Raw genomic sequence first — 23,689 nt, forward strand, 5'->3', positions numbered from 1 at the left:
CCACTTGTAACGCCATAGCGGTTCTTGCCGCATCTAAACGTCTGTGTGGACAATCCACTTGTAACATCATAGCGGTCTTTGCCACATTTCAGCATCCATGTGAACAACCTGCTTGTAAGACCATAGCGGTCTTTTCCGCATCTCAGTGTCTGTGTGGACTTTTTCCTTATAGCATCAGAGTCTCTAGTTCATATCAGCCCACAAGGCTGCAACTTGCCAAGTTCATATCAGCCCACAAGGGTGCAACCTGCCCAGTTCATATCAGCCCACAAGGCTGCAACTTGCCAAGTTCATATCAGCCCACAAGGCTGCACCTTGCCAAGTTCATATCAGCCCACAAGGTTGCAACTTGCCAAGTTCATATCAGCCCACAAGTCTGCAACTTGCCAAGTTCATATCAACCCACAAGGCTGCACCTTGCCAAGATCATATCAGCCCACAAGGTTACAACTTGTCAAGTTCATGTCAGCCCACAAGGCTGCAACTTGCCAAGTTCTTACCAGACCACAAGGCCGAAACCAGCCAAGTTCATATCAGTCCACAAGGCTGCAACTTGGCCACTGGGCCAACCTTAGACAAGGGCTTCCTTTTCATTTGACCCCATTGCTTCATATAATCCTCAGCACTATTGTTTTAGTCAGAGTGGAATCTTATCCCGGATCCTTTTACTGTATGCCAACACCATTGTTGCTATTCCTGGTCTCCTGGGATTGATCCTACTGGGTGATTTATCAGGAGATCATAACATTTACATGACAAATAAAAAGGAAAGTGCTCTCAGTGCATACTACAAACTGTTCAAACAATACAGACTAATGGTGATATATAAAAATATTTATTTTTATATCCAGCAAGTAAATAAAACTATATAATATAGGTGAACAAATTTAAATTATAATGGCAATGATTACCTAATGATAAATTTATCTAATACTGGTATACAATACAACACATATATATATAACAACATAAACACATAGGGTTCTTCTTTGATAGCTAAAATTCCTTTCTGTTACCTCAAACTAGGTGAAAGTACACTGATAGTGAAAAAGAAACACGCCTAAGCATTTTATTTCCCCTGCCTGTTGCTGATTGCAGTTAATGTAAGCACATTTATGTCGGTGTCCAAAGTGATGGTAATTACAGCATGACGTTTCATGCAGCGATGTGGTGATCAGAATCAAATGTCTTTAGATAGCTATCCACAGGATATATACAGCATAAAGTCCATACCTGCTTTCTGGTGCCTGTAAAGTTTGTGTACTGTATATTTACCTCCGGTGAGGTTTAATGTGCGGTGGCTCCTGGTCTTCTGTTCGTACTGCTCCTAAACTGAACTCCTGTAGGCTGAGTCTGCCGCCAGACTTCCATCTCGGGCCATGTACAGCACTGCATGGCTCACAGGGGGATAGTTTGTTCTGCGGTCTACGCATTTCGCCTTATAAAGGCTTCGTCAGGAATGCAGATACTCATTTCCTTAACCTTTCTTCCTTTTTAATGAGGTCTGTGCGTGCTGCTGTTTCCACCTATATGAGGCCACTGTGTGTCATGGTATCCACCCTTAGTTCATAATAACAATACATATAAACAAACAAACAAACAAACAAACAAACATCAAGCAAAACATACATATTTCACAGGTGTGCTTTATATATCTCTAGGGGGGATTTTTACAATATACATTATTAATAATGGGATCAGTGGTTAAAAATATCTATATATAGAATTAAAGATATATTAAAAGAGGCACACTATAAACTCATAGATATATCTAAAAACATCATACAGTAAGTGTAAGCATACAGGTATTTCATTCTATTTATTGATAAACATGCACTGGGAAAATTCAGATTGTGAGGGTATTCCAGATGTTCCTATTTTCCAAATATTTATTCAGACTTGTAGTAAGTGTTTACTTAGGGGTATACTTATTGAGTTATCTACAGAAAGTGTATTTATAATGGGTGTACCCTGGAGTTTATTTCAGCAAGGTCTATATTGGTGTTTGGGGTAATAGTCCTTATTCACAATTCTAGTAGGTGTTTATTTAAAAATATATACTTATCATATTATCTAAAGAAGATATATTCCAAAACAAGGTTTATATTGGAGTTTATTGCAGAAATTGAGCAAGTATAAGGTCTATATTAAGGCCCTTGGAGCAAGGGTCCCTAAATCAAAAATTGTTCTTGTTTCTTCTTTAGTCAGAATGTTCTCGATGTTTCCTCCTCTCCAAGGTTTATGGACTTTATTTAGCTCTACAAACTGTATGTCTTTTGGGTCACCATTGTGTTTCTCCATAAAATGTATGGGAACACTATGATTTTCCTTTTTCTTAATATTGTACAGGTGTTCCTGAATTTGTACATGTAGCTTTCTCTTCGTCTTCCCTACATATTGTAGGCCAAATGGTCAGTGTAACATGTACACTACCCCCGTGGTCTGGCAATTAATTCTTTATTTTATAATATATTCCTTTTTGTTGGAGATTTGCACTTTCTTTATTATTTTAGTGTTGTCATTTCTGGTCTTCTTGCATGATGCACACATTCCACATCTTGAGAAGCCTTTAACTGTGGATTCTATTTTTTCTCCGTTGATTTTCAAATTGCTCTTGATTAAGTTAGATTTAACTGTAGGTGCTCTTCTATAAACTATTCGTGGATGAGTAGGTAGAAATTCTTAAAGATCTTTGGCCCTCATTCAGAGCCGTACGCTCTGAGCAGAGCGCACGCTCTGAATGAGGGCCGGGCTCCATTTTCATGGAGCGTCCTCCTGGACGCTCGTATAGCTGTGGGTCACCACCCACAGGCTATACGAGCGTGCTTTGTGATGGCCGCGATGGTCGAGACCATCGCGACCATCGAAATTGCGAGCTGGAGCCTGCGGTTGAGGTTTTCAACCGCAAGCTCCGGAGTGATTTTGGCTCTATCAGAGCCAAAATCACTCCCACTGACATCACTAGTGATGTCAGTGGGCCGGCTTCTGACGCGAGGCGTTCCCGTGGGAACGCCCCCGTCAGGGAGGCACGCCCCCGGCACGCCCACCAAAGGGGGCGTACTGTCAATCAACATTGACAGCACTCCCCCTTTGATCGGACACAACGAGCGAAGGACTTTCCTTCGCTCGTCGCGTCTGGCGCATGCGCACGACGGAGCTCCCTCCGTCGTGCGCATGCTCAGTGCATAACATCGACCCACTTGCGAGCGGACAGCCGCTCGCGAGTGGGTCTGAATCAGGCCCTTTGTCAGCTTGGAGAATATGCCAATGTCACCTGATGCTATTTTCCAATAAGTTACTTTGGGATGAGTAGCTAGAAATAAAGAGATCATTTTGGTACTGGACATGCCATCAGCGTGATGAGCAATAGGAGTGACGCAGAGTGATGTCCCCAACATGGCACACAATGGGGGCCTGATGCATGATCCTGTTGCCTTTTCTTGCCGGCACCATCCTGAATCCCTCCTCCTAAATGTTGGGAGATAGTATGCTCTATAATAAAAACCGTATATTATCTTTAGAATAATAAAATAGAACAGAATGTATGTTATTCTTATACTGTATATAAAGCAGAAAATGAACTGTTATTTGAAAATTCACAGAGGGAATCATTTGCACACAGCGCTCAGAAGTGACATTCTGTATTTATTGATTCTTACACAGGGGTTTTCCTCAATATGTGAGTTTAATGCAAGGGATGGAAGTCAGATTTAACATTGAATGTAATCCACAGAAAACAAAATAAGCCGGGAAATGTATTTCACAGATGATAACTCAATATGCTGAAAACATGTTTTAATTTAGTATACTGTTATGAAACATGGTAGCATTCATTAGATAGCCTATTGTTGAAAATGTCCAATTATTTGCTATTTCTAGTTATAATAATGTCTCTGTGTATGCTGTTGTTATACAGTATATATCCCAAGGCCATGCAACACAAGAATGATTATATACATATTTTATTTCTAAAAAAGGCATCTATGCATCTTTTGTGAATGTTAATATATACATAAAAAGAATACAGGAGGGGCGAACATATTGCATTAGTTTTAATTAAATAATTGTAAAAAGAAATATAAAAAAAAATTACATAACATATCTCTGTAGTAGTGAAATTAATCAGTAGTATTTACTAAAAGTTTAGGTTTAAAAAAAATTATATAACATATTTCTGTAGAAGTAATTTTAATCAGTAGTTTTTACTTAGAGTTTAGGTTTAAAAAAATTATATAACATATTTCTGTAGTAGTAAAATTAATCAGTAGTTTTTACTTAGAGTTTAGATTTTAAAAAATTAGACAACATATGTCTGTTGTAATAAAATGAATCAGTAGTTTCGCAGCTTGGAAACAAATTCATTATGACTATCTGGATGGTATCTCCCAGCAATATGATGCAGCGTTTTGTAGCTGAAACATCTCCAAATGCACAAATATTGTTCCAGACTATTTCCTACATGTTTTTCATAACTGTACTACTCTGCACTACTTTTAAATGTCTGCCTTGCAGTGGCGTCCCTCCCCGCGGTGTCAACCGGTACGGGATGGGGACTTTGCCTCGCGGCCCGATCCCGATACCCCGTGGCCCCGTTCTTAATATTACTGGGGGGGTGCAGGGTGTGCTGACTGCCTTGTGTTGCAGTGCCGGCTCCCTCACAGTGTCAGGAGCCGGATGCTGCACTTAATACTACAGTGCAGCACCCATCTTCTGTCACTGTGAGGGAGGAGTGTCAGTGTGCACCTTGGTGTCACCCCTCGGTGGGCAACACCCGGGGGCTGCCCACACCCCTCGCATTCCCCTTGTGATGCCACTGCTGCCTTGTAAGCAGTATATATATATATATATGTTTTTTTTAATATAAGAGATGTGCAGGTTCAGATTTCTGGAATCAAAACACACCTGAACTTAGGGGTTACAAGTCGAACCAAGCCATAGGGCAGCAGCAGTATCTAATACACAGCGCCAGCTTATTCAAAGGCAGGCTACTATCTGTATCACTGGCTTCAATAAGAGGCATACCAGTGTCAACCTGTTAGAAGTCATAGCAAAATGGTTTAACCCACTTCGACTCTCCTCAGGAATTGTAATTTGCAATAACACAAGTAAGATTGTGAGACCATTACATCTGGGTGAATTTGAACATGTCCCATGTTTTGCGCACACAATAGACTTGGTGGTACAGAATGTTTTTTTTAAATGACAGTTGCTAGCATGTTATGCTGCTTGTGGCCTGAAATGTTTCTGGACATTTTCAGCATTTAGCAACTGCATGTAGAACATTGCAGCAACTACAATAACAGTTCAATTTGCCATGCCACCATCTGAAGGAAGAGGTGGAACCAGGTGGAATTCCACCCTTTATACAGTATGTTCAGCAAATGGAGGAACAGCAACAAGAAATCCAAACAACCTAAACAACTACCCATGAAATAGAGAGAAGAGGCTGAATGTAGCTTAGTCCAGCACACTGGAGAATACTTTCCATTTTATGCAAGATACTGAAACCATTTGAAGTAGTAACCAATGAAGTTAGTTGAGACACTGCCAGTATGAGTCAGTTGATTCCCTTAATAAAACTACTGGAAAAGCAGCTAGAGACACTGAAGGAGGAGATGAAACTAAGTGTTTCCGCTAAGTATGTTGGACTTGTAGATCAAGTTCTTTATTTGGTTTGCCAGGACTCAAGGGTTGTAAAGATCTTGCACTTGGATATGTACATTTTGGCAACCATGCTTGATCCTAGGTTTAAGTCATACATAATGTATTTCCAACTGACACAGAGCTTAAGAGATGCAAAGAGCTTCTTATGAGCAAGTTATCAACTCAGGTGGCACATGATACAATGACATCTCCTGCTTCAGATTCTCCTGCAAGTGCTACTGCCGGGTAAAACTGACCTCTTTCAAGAGACCCACTAGCAATGAGGATGAGTCAACTCAGTGCACAAAAATGAAATTACATTATGATATCTGGTCAGGCCTAAAAGAATTGCGCAACATTATAGACACCTCCCATGACTACCATGACTCAATCTGATACAGTAACCATCAATAGAGTGGTGGAGGATTATTTTAATGACAATGTACAAATTAGCATATCAGACAGTCTTCATAAATACTGGAGTGGAAAAATGCAATTTGGATCCCCTTGTTCAAACCAGCTTTGCTTTACTTAAGCTACCCACCCTCAAGTGTGTACTTGGAAAGAGTGTTTAGAACAGCCAGAAACCTTGTGAGCAATCAGCATCGGAGGCTACTTCCTAGAAATGTGGAAAAGATTATTCTTGTTAAAATGAACTACACATTTTATGAGCAACAACTTTTCCACCAATTATGTCAAAGTACAGAGACTTCTGTAATGGTGGATTTCAGTGGGAATGAGCTAATATTGTTTGAAGATGATATTAACACTTATGAGGGCGAGGATAAGGATGACAATGACATCTTCCAACTGTAGGCCAACTGTAGGGATCATTAAACACACTGTTAGTTGCCTTAAGCTCATTGGTGGCTTGTTTTGTGGGGGCCCAAAGAAACCAAGTAGTTCAACCACAAAAGTAACAGTCCCTGTTGTTGAAGTGCTTGGTTTGTTAAACTAGGCATGTCTTTTTCAATATACAACATAAGGGTGAATGGAAAGGCCCAAGGACAATTCCATTTTGCATCACTTTTCTTTTCATTATGAGCTGTATTTTTGGGTGGCATTGGTGATAATCTTCTTTGCATAGACTAACATTTTACTCTAATACATTACTAATTTGCAACACATTTTAACCAGAAATAATGTGGTGCCTCACAAAAAATAAAACCTTTTTACAGAATTATGGAGCATATTTAGTATTTTTTTAGTAATATGAACAGGATAAATTGTATACTTTTATGTCTTTTTCTCAGTTTCTGCAAAACAAGGCTACTTGTCAAATAATTTTTTTTATTCAAAGAATTGATCAATCAATCAATCAATTGTTTACCTCTCTTCCACTACAAACATATTCCACCTATATAACCATGTACTGCCCTGGGGCCTCTGATCTAGTTATTGACTAATAAAAGCATTTATTCTATGAGGTCATATAGTTTATTAAACTGCTATACTGTCTGCCACTGTTGTGCCACATAATATTCTTTAAAACAGCTGTGTGTTTGTGTCACTGCTTTTTTGCTTAGTTTAGTCAGTGTTAGGATACGCAGGCAGCGGATCATCTTGGTGACAGTTCCCAGTCTTGGTCACTACTGGAGACTGCATCTAATCCTGTTTTGTCTTTGTTCAGTTCCTATACTGTCATTCCTGTCTGTGTGTATCTCTCAGGTGCTACTAATCATCTGCCTCTCCACAGATCTCAGGAGCCTGTGAAATAGATATTACTCTCTGCTGGAGATGGCTCTGGTTGGGTCCTGCTTCTCTTAAGTTACATCCAGCCCTGCACTCGGTGCCGGTTATACTGTCTAAACATCAGTACACAGACTGTTTCCCAGCTTGCAAGCCGCACCATTGCACAGCCTGTCTCCTGGCTTCCAAGCTGCACCAGCGTACAGACTGTTTCCCAGCTTCCAAGCTGCACCAGTGCACAAACTTTCCCAGCATCCAAGCTGTACTATTACACAGCCTGCCTCCTAGCTTCCAAGCCGCACCAGTGTACAGACTGTCTCCTGGCTTCTAAGCCGCACCAGCGCACAGACTGTTTCCCAGCTCAAAGCCGCACCAGTACACAGACTGTTTCTCAGCTCCCAAACTGCTATATCGGCCTCCGGCTACCACTGACACTCCAACCACATTCTAGGCACCATGCCACACCAACGGTTCCTAAGCCACATCATCAGCTCCCAAGCCACAACAGCAGCCTTCGGCCACTCTGCTCCACATCATTGGCACCTTGCCGCACCAACAGCACCTTAGCCGCACCATCAGCTCTTTAGCTGCACCATCGGCTCCCTAGCCATACCATCGGCATTCAGCTGCACCATCAGTGTTCAGCCACACCGTTCATACTTTGGACTATTCTTTTATACGTTCTTGCCTGTTTTTTGTGACAATAAAGTCACTTACTTTGATTTCACCCTAAGTCTCCTGGTATCTCTCTCCTTAAGGTATTATAGTCGTTTGGATCCCCAGACAACCGTAAGAGTCAGTTAGCCTTTGGCCAATATTGGTGAACAATATTGTGAGCTGTGAGGTGGTCAAAATTGACTGGAAATGACTGGAAAATAATGTTATTAAGTTTAATAATCCAGTATTAAAAACAGTCCCAAATTATGTGAATTTAGCTTTTTTTATCAATATTTTATTAACAAATCCAGATTCAAAGCCAAAACCAAAACATGTGAGGATGCTTTTGGTAAAACCAAGGGGATTGGTATGAAATACCATCGGCCCTGTGGCCGGCAGTTTGCATCCCGGCAGCGGCAGGCAGACAGAAGCAGAGTTCCCGGCAGCGGAAGCCCGACAGCGCTGGAAATCCCAATCGTCCTAAAGGTAAGTAAAAACTAACCTAACCTAACTCATTAACTCTAACCCTCCTTATGGGTGCCTAACCCTAAGCTCCCCCCCAAGTGCCTAAACCTAATCCCCCCCTTCCCCGCTGCCTAAACCTAAGTCCCCCCCGGTGCCCTAAACCTAACCCTCCCTCCCGTGGCTGTCCACTCGCGGTGAATGGGATGCCGGGCGCCGGTCTCCCACCATTGGGAAAATGACAGGCATCTAGATATAGACGCCTGTCATTTAACCCACGCCGGGATAAAGCAATCGGGAAGCCGGCTGTCGGGTTTAAGATACCGATTTCTCGATTGCATCCCAAACCAAGACCTAAACCAAAATATGATGATGAATTGGAATCACAATCAAAACAAGGTGGTCCGTGAACATCTCTCATATATAGCTATACATAGTATTAAATAAAGTCTCTGGTAGGTGGTTGTCTGTTTGTATAGGCTAATCTTGAGAATCACTTTCACAATTAAAGATAGAGCATTTGTCGAGGAAGATTTAGGTGTATGAAACATTAATGTATGACAAAAGGGAGCCGAACAGTGACGATTTTAGTGAAGCAAGTCAATGGACAAACTTCCTGGTAGGCGTCTGTCTGTTTCTTTGGGCTAATCTCAAGAACCACTGGATGGACTTTGATGCAGTTGTCACTATTCTTTAGAGAGTTTTTCAAAGAAGGTTTAGGTGTATGATACATTAATGTAGCGTTCCCGCTAGGCTGTTTTAGCGGGGCATGGCGCCCTGCCCTCCTTCTGGAGGGCAAAAAGCACCCTGCCCTCCAGGAGGAGGGCAAAAAGCGCCCTGCCCTCACAGCCTGCGGGAGCCGTTCTCACCCGCGGGACGCAGTGTCCCGCGGGTGGAGAAACATGCGGTGACCCGGTCACCGCCGGAGAATAGACGCCGGGCGCATGCTTCCGGCATCTATTCTCCCTGTCTGCAGGGCTTGGGGGCTGCCCGGCGTGTCCCTGCCTCCCGCCGGAGCTAGAAGGAACACTATTAATGTATAACAAAAGGGGACCGAGCAGTGACGAATAGGGTGAAGCAAGTCCATGAAAAAAGTTAGGAGCTGATTGGTTGGTACTTCATCTACATACACTATATCTCTCTACAAGGCTTAATACTTAGACCCCTCAAACCTGCAACTACAGTATAGCATCAATGTGGAATTGCCTAGTCGACATGAAAATCTGGATAAGACCATCACAGTAGAAATTGAGAAGGATAAATGCAAAGAATAGGTAAGAAAACAAATATTGAATGATAAGCTAATAATCTCCAAGAAAAAAAACCAAACGTATTACTAGTATAAATATATACTGTTGAAGATGATGACATCATGGAACAGTCCTAACAATCATATTCAGAGAAAAGAAAATTGCTCACTTAAAATGGAGCAGAGACGTTTATTTTGAAGGATTAGAAATAGAAAATGCTGAAGTGAATGGAATCCACTAAACATAAGAGTGGGCAATAAAAAGAAAAAAGAAAAACTAACCACATAACTGACTATTTTCTTTCATCAAAACCTCACAGAAATTATAATTTTTTTTTTTTTTTATCAACTTAAATATATTTTAGTAACTGATAGTTAAAAATATATATTTATGGGGTGTTTCGTATCCCCCCAGACCCACCCTGTGCATAGCTCCCCATTGAAATTTAACATTGCACCCCCATCAAAAATATCCTCCGCAAGCATCATAAGATCCCCAGTAATAACAGCCCACACCCTCCTTGTGGTAATAGGTGCCAGTGGAAGAGCCCGCACCATCAACCCCAGGGACAATGGGTGCCCAATTTAGTGCCCTCCTTCCCATGTGTCACTGTATTCATGTAAAAAAAAATCTAGATATCCCCACCCCACCAGCCAAAAATATATTTTGATGCCCTGCCCCTCAAGATGGGAAGATGCCCCCCGTTTACTCCTCTCCCCTGTGGCTTTTTCCCACCCCCCTCACCTTAACAGAGTGCAGTGGAGCATGGGGCTGATCATTCCCTCTTGCAGCAGAGATCAGCATACCGGTGCTCGGAGGTTGCCAATGTTCCCCTCCTCGCACTTTTACTTTCGGAACATGCATCCCCAGAGCACTGTTTGCATGGCATTCTGGGGCAAGATCTTGGCAGTCAGAGACTGCCGCATAACTTTTGGGGAGTCTGTGGAGACAGAGTGCAGGATGGATCTTCTCTGCTAAAGCCTGGAGACAGATGAAACACTTCTGGCTCCGGTAGAATTACATATGATACAACCACGCCAGTTAAGTAATTAAGGCTCTCATGCAGAGAAGAATGCAAGTTGGTTATAATTGAACACATGGAAAAAATGCAAAGTTGTACACATTTCTTTGGACAACTCTACCCTATTTGTGTGCTTGGGGCCTCGATTCAGACCCACTCATTAGATGCGTTCGCATGCAGACGTCAGCTGCCAAAGTATGCAAATCCTGCAATCGCACGGCAAGGCATTAGCACGCCCACTATGTCTTGGCGAGCGATCGTGGTATTTATATAGATGCCCACCAGCCTGTCACAAGACGCCCACTTTCTCTTGGTAACTAGAGATGTGCGCTGACCCCCGTGTTTTGGTTTTGGTTTTAGATCTGGATCTCCCCTGGTTTTGGATCTGGATTGGCTTTGCCAAAACCTCACCTGCGTGTTTTGTTTTCGTGTTTTGGTTTTGGATCTGAAATTTTTCTTAAAAAATAAAAAAAACAGCTAAAATCACATAACATGGGCCTTTTTTTAGTTCCTACAGTATTAATAACCTCAATAACATTTATTTCCACTAGTTTCCAGTCAATTTTGACCACCTCACAGCTCACAATATTGATTTTTTTCATCTAATTTTAGTGCCAAATGGTTTAATCCAGCTTGCTGGCTCAAAGCTGATTGATATAATTATTAATAGAGTTGAGGACTGTGCAAAGATGATAGTTGGGATACCCTTGAGGATTGAAGAATTGATAGTTGATAGTTGGTGCAGCCCCTGGCTGTAAAATTGATAAATTAATTAAAGAAAATTCATTGGTGCAGCCCCTGGCTGTAAAATTGATAATAAATAAATAAAAAAACAATTCATTGGTGCAGCCCCAGGCTGCAAAATTTATAATAAATAAATAAAAAAACAATTCATTGGTGCAGCCCCAGGTTGAATAATTAATAATAAAAATAAATTCATTGGTGCAGCCCCTGGCTGTAATATTGGTAATAAATTAATTTAAAAGAAATCATTGGTTCCTAATCCAACCATAACATTAATTTAAAATGTCAGGCAGCAATGCCCCAACCAGCATATAATGGAAAGGAAAAAATGTGCAAGATGGAATAGTCCTTGGGCCCTCCCATCCACCCTTATGTTGTATACAAAACAGGACATTCACAGTTTAACAAACCAATCATTTCAGTGACAAGGACTGCCAATTGTGGCTGACATGATTGGTTTGTTTAGACCTCCATAAAACAAGCTGCAAATGTGCATTGGATATGGAAATTAAATGATCCCATACACAAACTGGCTTTACATTACAAGTTGTCGTCATCCTCGGCCTCGACATCCCCATCAGTGTGTACATCCTCTTCTTCACACAATATTAATTAGTCCCCACTGGAATCCACCATAGGCGCCTCTGTAATTTTTTTATGTAATTTTTGGTAGAGGTCTTCCTCGTGCAATTTGTTATTCATTTTAAGGAACATCATCTTTTCCACATTTTGAGGAAGTAACCTCCTATGCCGATCACTGACAAGGTTGCCAGCTGCACTGAAAACTCTTTTGGAGTACACACTGGAGGGTGGGCAACTTAAGTAATGCAAAGCCAGTTTGTGTATGGGACTCCAAATTGCCTATTTTTCCTGCCAGTACTGAAAGGGACTGTTGTGACATGCCTATTAAGATGTTATCTCTGAAATAGTCCTCCACCATTCTGTGAATGGAGACCATATCACACATAGTCACGGTAGAAGACATGTCACTAGTAGGCAGTTCTCTCAGGCCCGACTAGATGTAATTTTTGGGGAACGATCTGCATGACCAGCAGGCATTCTGTAAGGAAAATTGAGTTTTTTCCTGGCAGCTGCAGAAACTGAAGGAGGAGATGATGGCGTTTCACATGCGGCTGCAGCTGACAATTTTTTTACCAACAGCTCTTTGCATAGTTTTAGATTTTGGTCTGTTGGAAAAAAACTCACAAGGTAGGACTTAAACCTAGAATCCAGAATGGTCGCCAAAATATATTTTTCAGATTTCAATAGATTGATGACTCTTGGATCCTGGTGAAGTGAATCAAAGGCTTGATCCACCAGTCTGACATACCTTGCTCAATCGCTCCGTTTCAGTTCCTTCTTCAGTTTATCCAGCTGTTTTTGCAAAAGTCTGATGAGGGGAATGACCTCACTCAAACTGGCATTGTCTGAACTAACTTCACGTGTGGCAAGTTCAAAGGGTTTGAGAATCTCACACAACACGGAAATTATTCTCCACTGTGCTTGAGTAAGGTGTATTCCCCCTCCACGGCCTATGTCATAGACCATTGTATAGCCCTGGATGGCCTTTTGCTGTTCCTCCATCTGCTAAAGCATATAGAGGGTAGAATTCCACTGAGTTACTACCTCTTGCTTCAGTTCCTGCTGGTCATGCAATCTTCGACAAGCATTTGCAAAATGTCTAAAATGTCCGGATATTTCGCGGGCCACCGAGATCATCTCCTGCACGCCCCTGTCATTTTTAAAAAAATGTTGCAGCACCAAATTAATTGTGTGAGCAAAACATGGGACATGTTGGATTTCGCCCACAAGTAATGCTTTCACAATATTGGTGATATTGTCCGAAATCACAAATCCCGAGTCCAAGTGGGGTAAGCCATTTAGCAATGATTTCCCTGAGTTTTTCTAAGAGGTTCTCAGCGGTATGCCTCTTAGTGAAACCAGTTAAACAAAGAGTAGCCTGCCTCTGTATCAGCTGTCTTTTGGTAGATGTTGCTGCTGCTGTTGCTGTTGTAGTCAAAACACTTACCCAGTGGGCTGTCACAGTCATGTAATCCTTAGTTTGCCCTGTCCCACTTGTCCACATAACAGTGGTCAAGTGGACAGTGGGTACAATGGCATTTCTGAGGACATTAATAAGGGTATTTTTAATGTCCTTGTACAGACTTGGAATTGCTGTTCTAGCAAAGTGGAATCTAGAGGGATCTGGTAGCGAGGACACAGGACCTCAATTAACTGTTGAAAACCCACTGCCATAATGGCGGATACTGGATGTACATCTAATACCAACATAGCTGTTATGGAGTCAGTAATCCGCTGTGCAACTGGGTGATTGCTGTCATACTTGTTTGCCCTTGCAAATGATTGTTTGACAATTAATTGTTTTTTGGAGGATACACTATAAGTAGTCTTCCTCCTGGTCCCCTTCTTGGATGAAGATCCATTCACAGCAACAGCAGCAGTAACAGGCATAGTCATCAACGATCCTTCTGAGGAATTACAGATAGGAGAGGAGTCAATCATGCTTCGAATAACAACATTGGATGCAGCAGGACTACTCCCGATGAAGAATGAGGATGTTGATGATGCAGGCGTTGGTGGTGGAGATCAAAGGTGCTTGGATCCCACAGAGAGGGAGCAGGTAGGTGACACTGGACTTGTTACATTTTGAGTTTTGGAACTTGGCGACATACACTTTGATATTTGATGAATGAGCTCCAAGTGACGTAACAAGGAGGAAGTTCCTAGGTGGTTTTGGTCCCTCGCTCTACTCACTCTTGCTTGGCAATGGTTACATATGGCTTGATAACTGTTGTCCAGATTGGGGTGGAAATAATTCCACACGTGAGAAGTGGATTTTTTTGTCTTTTGCCCCGGCATGACAACAATGGGCTTTGTCTTTTTCAATCCAAGGGCAACAGCTGTTGCCTTACTTACACAAAGGACATCCTCGGCATCAACATCCTCATCAACAACATCTTCATCATCAACATCCTCATCATCTTTAGCGCCTTCAACTACCAAAATATCCTCCTCCTCCATGTGCAATTCCCCAGAAGCATCCTCACTGACTACGTCTGCAAGATGTTGACTGCCCTTCCCCACATTTACAGAGGGAACACAAATGTTGGAACTTGGAGGATCCTCCAGTACACTAGTATTTAGGTCTGGCTCACACATAGCAACCGCGGACACACTTACACTCTCCTCTGGGATTTGTGATTTTGATTTCTCAGGGCACACAGTTGGTTTTTCCAGGGCTGTCTTACTCTTCTTAACAACTTTAAATTTTTTAATGGTACCACCACCACTACTACTACAAGCAGAAGGGCAGAACCATCAGTCTAACTCAATAAAGACCAAGGCCTTATCCTTTCCTTGCCACTTTGTGTAGTTTTTCTTTACTACAGCAAAAGTATCTTTACCATATACATGGCGTGACTTCAGCCCTGGGGCATGGGCCTTCATAGAGGACAATGAAGTTGACGGCCTTACATTATCATGATGACTGCTGGCGGCAGCTACAACATGTGGTTCTTGGCCTTGCTCTTCCGTCATGTGACAGCCCTCCATATTTTCTTCGGTGTTGAAGCAGTGTCACAAGCACCAATAGTGTAGCCAAGGTGCGGTTGCAAAATTCACACACGTGCAGTCGTGCGCACACAGAAAAAAAATGTACAAAAGACACTATTTGTGTTATTTTTTTTTCGGGTCCAGAACTTGGGCCCAAAGCACAGATTGATGACGACTGGAGTCGGGCAGCACTAGGTTGCGTTGCTGATTTGCTGTATCTTGTGCAGCTAAGCTTAAAGGTGGGTATCCACTTATAGATATACAAACTACAAACGAGAGCATGATTACGATATTGCAATCGTGCTCTCGTTTGTATATCTAGTGATGTACCTAGACTGAACGTTCACTCGTTCAGTCCAGACACATCCCTCATCCCCGCACATGCTGAACCTGATGAGATCGTCAGGTTGACCAACATGTACGGGCGATGTCGGAAGTGACCAGTGGGCACGCGCATCGCTGGTCGCTTCCGACCAAAACATGCCCGTTGCATGCATGATGCATGCACAATTTGCAAGTGATTGCACGATAACGACGTCGTTATCGTGCAATCACTTGCAAATTGTGCATGCATCATGACGACGTCGTTATCGTGCAATCGCTTGGTTAAATCGCTAAGTGGATATTCCCCTTTACACGCACACACACACACACAGACAAATATTAGACAAAAAAATACACTTTTTAAATTTTTTTTTCAGGTCCAGAATTTGGGCCCAGAGTACCGATTGATGACGACTGGAGTCGGACAGCACTAGGTTGCATTGCTGACTTGCTGTATCTTGTGCGGCTAAGCCTAACATGCACACACACAATGACAAATATTAGACAAAAAAGACACTTTTTACATATTTCTTTCAGGTCCAGAACTTGGGCCCAGAGCACAGATTGATGATGACTGGAGTTGGGCAGCACTAGGTTGCATTGCTGACTTGTTATATCTTGTGCGGTTAAGCCTAACACACACACACACACACACACAGACAAATATTAGGCAAAAAAAGACAATTTATTTTTATTTTTTTTCAGGTCCAGAAACTGGGCCCAGAGCACAGATAGATGACGACTGGAGTCGGGCAGCACTAGGTTGCGATGCTAACTTGCTGTATCTTTTGCGGTTAAGCCTATACATGCACACACAGATAAATATTAGACAAAAAAAAGACAATTTAAAAGAAAAAAAATTTCAGGTCCAGAACTTAGGCCCAGAGCACAGATGGATGATGACTGGAGTCGATCAGCACTAGGTTGCATTTCTGACTTGCTGTATCTTGTGCAGTTAAACCTAACACGCACACACACACAGACAAAATATTAGACAAAAAAAAGACAATTTATTATAATTTTTTTTAGGTCCAGAACTTGGGCCCAGAGCACAGATTGATGATGACTGGAGTTGGGCAGCACTAGGTTGCTTTGCTGACTTGCTGTATCTTTTGCGGTTAAGCCTAACATGCACACACACACACACACAGACAAATATTAGACAAAAAAAGACAATTTATTATTATTTTTTTTCAGGTCCAGAACTTGGGCCCAGAGCAGAGATTGATGAGGCCTGGAGTCGGGCAGCACTAGGTTGTGATGCTAACTTGCTGTATCTTTTGCGGTTAAGCCAAACATGCACACACAGATAAATATTAGACAAAAAAAGACAATTTAAAAGAAAAAAAAATTCAGGTCCAGAACTTGGGCCCAGAGCACAGATTGATGACAACTGGAGTCGGGCAGCACTAGGTTGCGTTGCTGACTTGCTGTTTCTTGTGCGGTTAAGCCTAATACGCATACACACAGACAAATATTAGACAAAAAAAGACACTTTTTTTTTTCAGGTCCAGAACTTTGGCCCGAAGCACCGATTGATGATGACTGGAGTCGGGCAGCACTTGGTTGCAACTTGCTATATCTTGTGTGGCAAATCCTAACACGCACACACACACATGGAAAATAAATTGACAATATATATTTTTTTTGGGGTGGGTCCAGAACTTGGGCCCAGATGGATGCAGTAGACAGCACAGCACCAGCCAAGTTGGATCAGCACCAGCCCAGATGGATGCAGCAGAAAGCACAGCACCAGCCCAGATGGATCAGCAACAGCCCAGATGGACACAGCAGACAGCACAGCACCAGCCCAGAATGGATCAGCACCAGCCCAGGACACAGCAGATAGCATAGCACCAGACAGCACAGCACCAGCCCAGTTGTATCAGCACCAGCCCAGATGTATGCAGCAAACAGCACAGCACCAGCCCAGAATGGATCAGCACTTGCCCAGGACACAGCAGACAGCACAGCACCAGCACCTCTCCTAGCCCCACACTACCTACCCTCTGACTTCAGTCTTCACAGCTGGAATGAAATGGCGTCCGCCGCGTCCTCTATAAACTACATAGATCATAGATATGAAAGCTCACGAGCAGCGAGATTTTGTCTCTATGGTTTTGCCCCGGCTTGAGATCCGGGGCCGGCGGAGGAACCGAATGCACTTTCGGTTCTCGCCCAGGATCTCAAAATTCGGGTGGGTTTGGATCTCTGAGATGCAAACCCGCTCATCTCTATTGGTATATATATTAAATCAATGCTTAACATATTGTTCAACTGGGGTTTGAATTCCATTAAGGCCAGGGTTATAGAAAAATATTTCTTAATATAGTAGTTTGATATTGTAAACCCAGGCCACTAACACACACACTCCCCTCCAAATAAACGTATTGCATCTTCCGTACTGTACTGTTCATTTGTCTGTGTGCGCACGACTTCATGTGTGAATTTTATAACCGCACCTTGGCTACACTATTGGTGCTTGTGACACTGCTTCAAGACCGCAGAAAATATGGAGGGCTGTCACATGACAGGAGAGCAAGGCCAAGAACCACATGTTGTAGCTGACGCCAGCAGTGCAAAGCCGTCAACTTCCTCGTCCTCTATGAAGGCCCATGCTCCAGGGCTTAAGTCACATCAACGATATGGTAAAGCTTCTTTTACTGAAGTTAAGAAAAAAAATTCTAAGGAAATTTGCTTTTAGATAAACAAAAAATTGGCAATATGCCATTCACTACACAAAGTGGCAAGGAAAGGATAAGGCCTTGGCCTTTCTTTATGAAGACTGATGGTTCTGATTCTGATAGCCCTTCTGCTTGTAGTAGTAGTAGTAGTGGTGGTGGTACCATTAAAAAATTGAAAGTTGTTAAAATGAGTAAGACAGCTCCAGAAAAACCAACTGTGTGCCCTGAGATATTGAATCACAAATCCCCGAGGAGAGTGTAAGTGTGTTCGCGGCTGCCATGTGCAAGCCAGACCTAAATACTAGTGTACTGGAGGATCCTCCAAGTTCCAACATTTGTGTGCCCTCTGTAAATGTGGGGAAGGGCAGTCAACATCTTGCAGACATAGTCAGTGAGGATGTTTCTGTGGAATTGCACATGGAGGAGGAGTATATTTTGGTAGTTGAAGGATGATGAGGATGTTGATGATGAAGATGTTGGTGATGAGGATGTTGATGCCGAGGATGTCCTTTATGTAATTAAGGCAATAGCTATTGCACATGGATTGAAAAAGACAAAGCCCATTGTTGTCATGCCGGAGCAAAAGACAAAAAAATCCACTTCTCATGTGTGGACTTATTTCCACCCCAATCCGAACAACAGTTATCAAGCCATATGTAACCATTGCCAAGCAAAAGTGAGTAGAGGGAGGGCCTAAACCACCTAGGATCCTCCTCCTTGTTACGTCACTTGGAGCTCATTCATCAAATATCAAAGTGTATGTCGCCAAGTTCCAATACTCAAAACGGAAGAAGTCCAGTGTCACCTACCTGCTCTCTCTCTGTGGGATCCAAGCACCTTCAATCTCCACCACCAACACCTGCATCATCAACATCCTCATTCATCATCGGGAGTAGTCTTGCTGCATCCAATGTTGTTATTCGAAGCATGATTGACTCCTCTCTTATCTGTGATTCCTTAGAAGGATCGTTGATGACTACAAATGTTGCTGCTGCTGCTGTTGCTGTGAGTGGATCTTCATCCCAGAAGGGGACCAGGAGGAAGACTACTTGTAGTGTATCCTCCAAAAAACAATTAACTGTCAAACAATCGTTTACAAGACCAAACAAGTATGACAGCAATCACCCAGTTGCACAGCGGATTACTGACGCCATAACATCTATGCTGGTATTAGATGTGTATCCAGTATTCACCATTACTGCAGTGGGTTTTCAACAGTTAATTGAGGTCCTGTGTCCTCGCTACCAGATCCTTCTAGATTCCACTTTGCTAGAACAGCAATTCCAAGTCTGTACAAGGACATTAAAAAAACCTTATTAATGTCCTCAGAAATGCCGTTGTACCCACTGTCCACTTGACCACTAATATGTGGACAAGTGGGACAGGGCAAGCTAAGGATTACATGACTGTGACAGCCCACTGGGTAGATGTATTGCCTACAGAGGCAGGCTACTCTTTGTATAACCAGTTTCACTAAGAGGCATACCACTGAGATCCAAAACTAAAACACAAAAACAAAACACGGAGGTGAGGTTTTGGCAAAACCAATCCAGATCCAAAACCAGGGGAGATCCAGATCCAAAACCAAAATCACATCTCTATATACCAATTACCCACTGCAGGAACTGATTGAGATGCTACACATGCCCATATTCACAGCAATTGATTTCATAGTAGAAGGGGAGTTAAAAGGTCTGTCCCTCTATTACTCAAGATGCATAATTGCGTCTTAAGGCTCCCATACATCAACAATTGATTGTGGCAATTCTGCATTTCACAATCGATTGTGTATAAAAATCTGCAATGTATGGGCTTCACAGATCGCAGATTGCAACCAAAAAGTGATTGGAATTGTTAAATCAGATTGTCCAACATGTTGGATTTCATAGATAGATTGGGGCAGTAAATTGCTAGTGTATGGACATGATCAGCAGATTTGCAGACCGCTAGTAGTAAAATGATGGGCCTTTCAAGATTGGCAGATATGTGTTTGCTGCAATCAACCTGCAAATCACTGAAAAAGATCTGTAATGTATGGGCACAGATTGCTAGATTGGGAAATCCTAAAATCAGGCAAGAAATCTTCAAATTGTTCAATTGTGGTTTTCAGATTGCTGATGTATGGGGGCCTTAAGATGCTGAGATGCAAAATTGTGTAACACCCCCTGTGGGGGGGATGCAATCAGGAATCCGACGGTCGAAATGCCGACCGCCTGCTTCCTGACTGTCAAATTATGGCAGGGTACTAATGACAGGCTTCAAAATCCCGGCGCCTGTTATTATACCTATGCCGGGAGCCTGACGCCCTACATACCAAACGAAAGTAAACCGGGCGGTAGGCACGTACAGGGGGAGGGTTAGAGGCTCCCGGGGTGGGCTTAGGGTTAGGCACCCCCCAGGAGTGTTAGGGTTAGGCTAGGGGAAGGAGGGGTAAGGGTTAGGCACTCCCGGGGGGAGGTTAGGGTTAGGCACCCCCCCAGGAGACAGGTTTAGGCTGCAGGGATGGGGGGCTTAGGTTTAGACACTTAGGGGGGGTTAGAGTTAGGCACTAGGGGGGAGGTTAAGGTTAGGCACCCCTAAGGGAGGGTTAGGGGGGGTAGGGTTATTTTTATTTACCTAAATCCCCTGTTGGGATCTTCGCTCCTGCCAGTCTGCTAGCGTCAGGATTTGAACCGCCGGCCTTAGGGCCGCCAGTCATTCATACTGATTCCCTGTGGGGTTGGTAGTGTAAAATACAGTAAGCAGTCATATTATCAGGGAGAATACATATCAGAGCATCTCAGATGTCCGGACAGTAATTGGTGGCTGACACCTCTAATAGCAGTATAAATATAATATTTAAAAAAAAAATATAGGACTCACACACCAAATGATTGAATCCTTTATTACACACTCACGCACACTCATATTACTATACTGTACATACTCACCTAGTCCTTGTGACTGCTCAGTCCCCATCCCTTGTTAAGTAGAATCCAGTCTTCAAAAAACAACAAACTGCAGCTCTCGATCCATGATGGACATGATGTACAATATCTTCCCGAATGACACTTCCCACATGGTTCTGTCAGCCAATCAACGGTCGATGCTACAGAAACTGCATTGGCTATTTGATGCATGCACTGTGCAGTTTAGGAAAAGTGACATCTGGTGTCCAGAAAGTAGTATTACACTCTCAGATGTCTCAGTGCATTATGCTGCGACTCAATACATCATTATGCGACTTAATACACCAAGCTGTGACACGGGGCAGGGAGCAAGTAGCAGGGCACGCAACATGTCATATGGACGCTAGATGTAAGAGGACACATCTGTACAGCTTATCATCAGTCTATGTGTAGTTAGTGTGTTGGGTGTAATCACCTTCATAGAAATTGTGGGGAATGCACCTTTATGGGAGCAGCATATTAATTTTTGGATGAGATAATGATAGTGGAAGGTTTGAGTTTAGTACCATAGTGATTTGGTTTGGCACCCACTGGGCGGAAACAGCCCGCAATGCAGCTGTTGTTGGTTGATTTTACATTGTTGTGTTGCCCTATTTAGGAACCACCCTTTCTTGCCACCATACATTTTTTTATCTTTTTTTTTTTTAATTCAATAAGTTTTTTTATTGATTTTTTGTAAACATTTACAACATAACAACTTAATAGAAAAATGAATTAAAAAAAATTTTTTTTTGTTACCTTGCTGTATCATTTTGAAAACATTACATTGGCATCTGTTAATTTACAGTAAATTATATATTTTTTCAAGGAGAACAAAGACGCAGACTCTCATTTCAGTAATAACCAGGGCATTGTTTTGGTTATCTAACAAATCGTTTGTTAAGAGGAATTAAACAGGGTCATTTACATTTAATATTCATATGTCAAAATTCAAAGAGAACATCAAGCATTTTAGCATATCTTGAAACATCTCACATAGGAAACTCACTAACATTAGCATTTTGCAGAAGTCATCAAGGCTCAACATGCATTTACAAATCTTTGTTGAGTTTTTTAATTAACACGATCAGCATAAGAGGATTCTAAACATCTAGACCAGATTTTAAGATACTTATTTTCTGATTTCCTCGCTATATATATGTATTTTTCGTGTGAGACGACTGTGTTCACCAGTGAGAGCCAGGCGCTAATGCTCGGACCGCAGGGAGCCATCCATTCCCTCGCTATACACACCTTGGCGAGCATACACATATTAGTTACAAATAGTTTAGGGTATTTACCAATGGAATCTTCTTCAATACATGCTAAAACACAGGATACTGGAGTGAGGATATCTCTTGGTATACCCATATCGGATATAATACATCATACTTCATGCCAGAAGGTACATATTTTTGGACATTGCCACATAAGATGCCAAAAAGTGCCTCCTGGTAAATTACATTTAGGGCATTGTGTATTTGCCCTACCCCCAAGTGCATGTAGTCTGGTAGGCGTCATGTACACTGTGTGAAGTATAAACAGCTGTATTTGCTGAAATCGAGCAGATACTGTGGCATTACGTGGACCATCCAGGGCCTTGTCCCAGTCCTCATCAGAGAGTACACCAACATCATTCGCCCATTTCTGTCTAATATGTACTAGAGCTGAATCATGATGTCCATCCAGCAGTTTACTATATATAATAGAAATTAGACGGCGGGAGCCTGCAGATGATAATAATTTTTTAAGCAATGAATCTTGAAGAAGCAAAGGAACTTCACTAAATTGAGCATTAAGTGCATGCCTTAGTTGAAGGAATCTATAAAAGTATTCCCCAGGGACTTTGAACTCGTCTTGGAGTTGCTGGAATGATTTCCGATACCCTTCTTGGTATAATTGCCCAATAGAAATCACACCCCACCTTTTCCACACCTCCCCAACTTGTAGCTCAGAGAGTTCAGTAAGCGCTTTTGCATAAACTAACGGGGTATCCGGATCTAATCCCGCATCTTGTAGAATCTGCGAGATCAACCTCCAGATCATTACAGCTTGTTTAAACAGCGGAACCCTGACCACTGTCAGATTATCGCTAAGGAGTAGCTGTACCGGAGATAGTTCCGTGCCACTCCCAGCCATAATGAGATTAGGGAAAGAATCTACCTGCAACTCTTGAAACCATTCCCACAATTGCGCTAACTGTGAGGTAAAATAGTATAGTCTAAATGAGTGCAATGCCAGACCGCCTGAATCTCTATTTCTAGACAGAGTATCGGTTTTTATCCGAACTCTCCCGCTAGACCAGATTAAGGAGGAAAGTAAACCATCAATTTGTTTAAATATTTGCTGCGGGATGTATAATGGGGAGTTGTGTAAAACATATATTAATTTAGGTTGCAAAACCATTTTGACTAGGTAAACCCGGCCTGTCAAAGTTAATGGTAGTTTACCCCAAACAGAATTTCGAGTTTTAATATATTCCAGCTGTGGGATAATATTAAGGGGTATATATTGAAAGGGGTCATTGGAGATCCAAATCCCTAGGTATTTGAAGGAGTTTACCCATTGCAGCGAGGATTGTAATATTGGGTTAGCAGGGTTAGATCCCGTAAATGGAAGTACATAAGATTTATCCCAGTTTATTTTTAAACCGGAATATCTACCGAATGCGTCTATAATATTTAGAACATGTGGCATTGAAACAATATAATTTGA

The sequence above is a fragment of the Taudactylus pleione genome, unplaced genomic scaffold, assembly GCF_031769625.1.
Source record: "Taudactylus pleione unplaced genomic scaffold, aTauple2 ptg000156l, whole genome shotgun sequence".
In the NCBI taxonomy this organism is placed as follows: domain Eukaryota; kingdom Metazoa; phylum Chordata; class Amphibia; order Anura; family Myobatrachidae; genus Taudactylus; species Taudactylus pleione.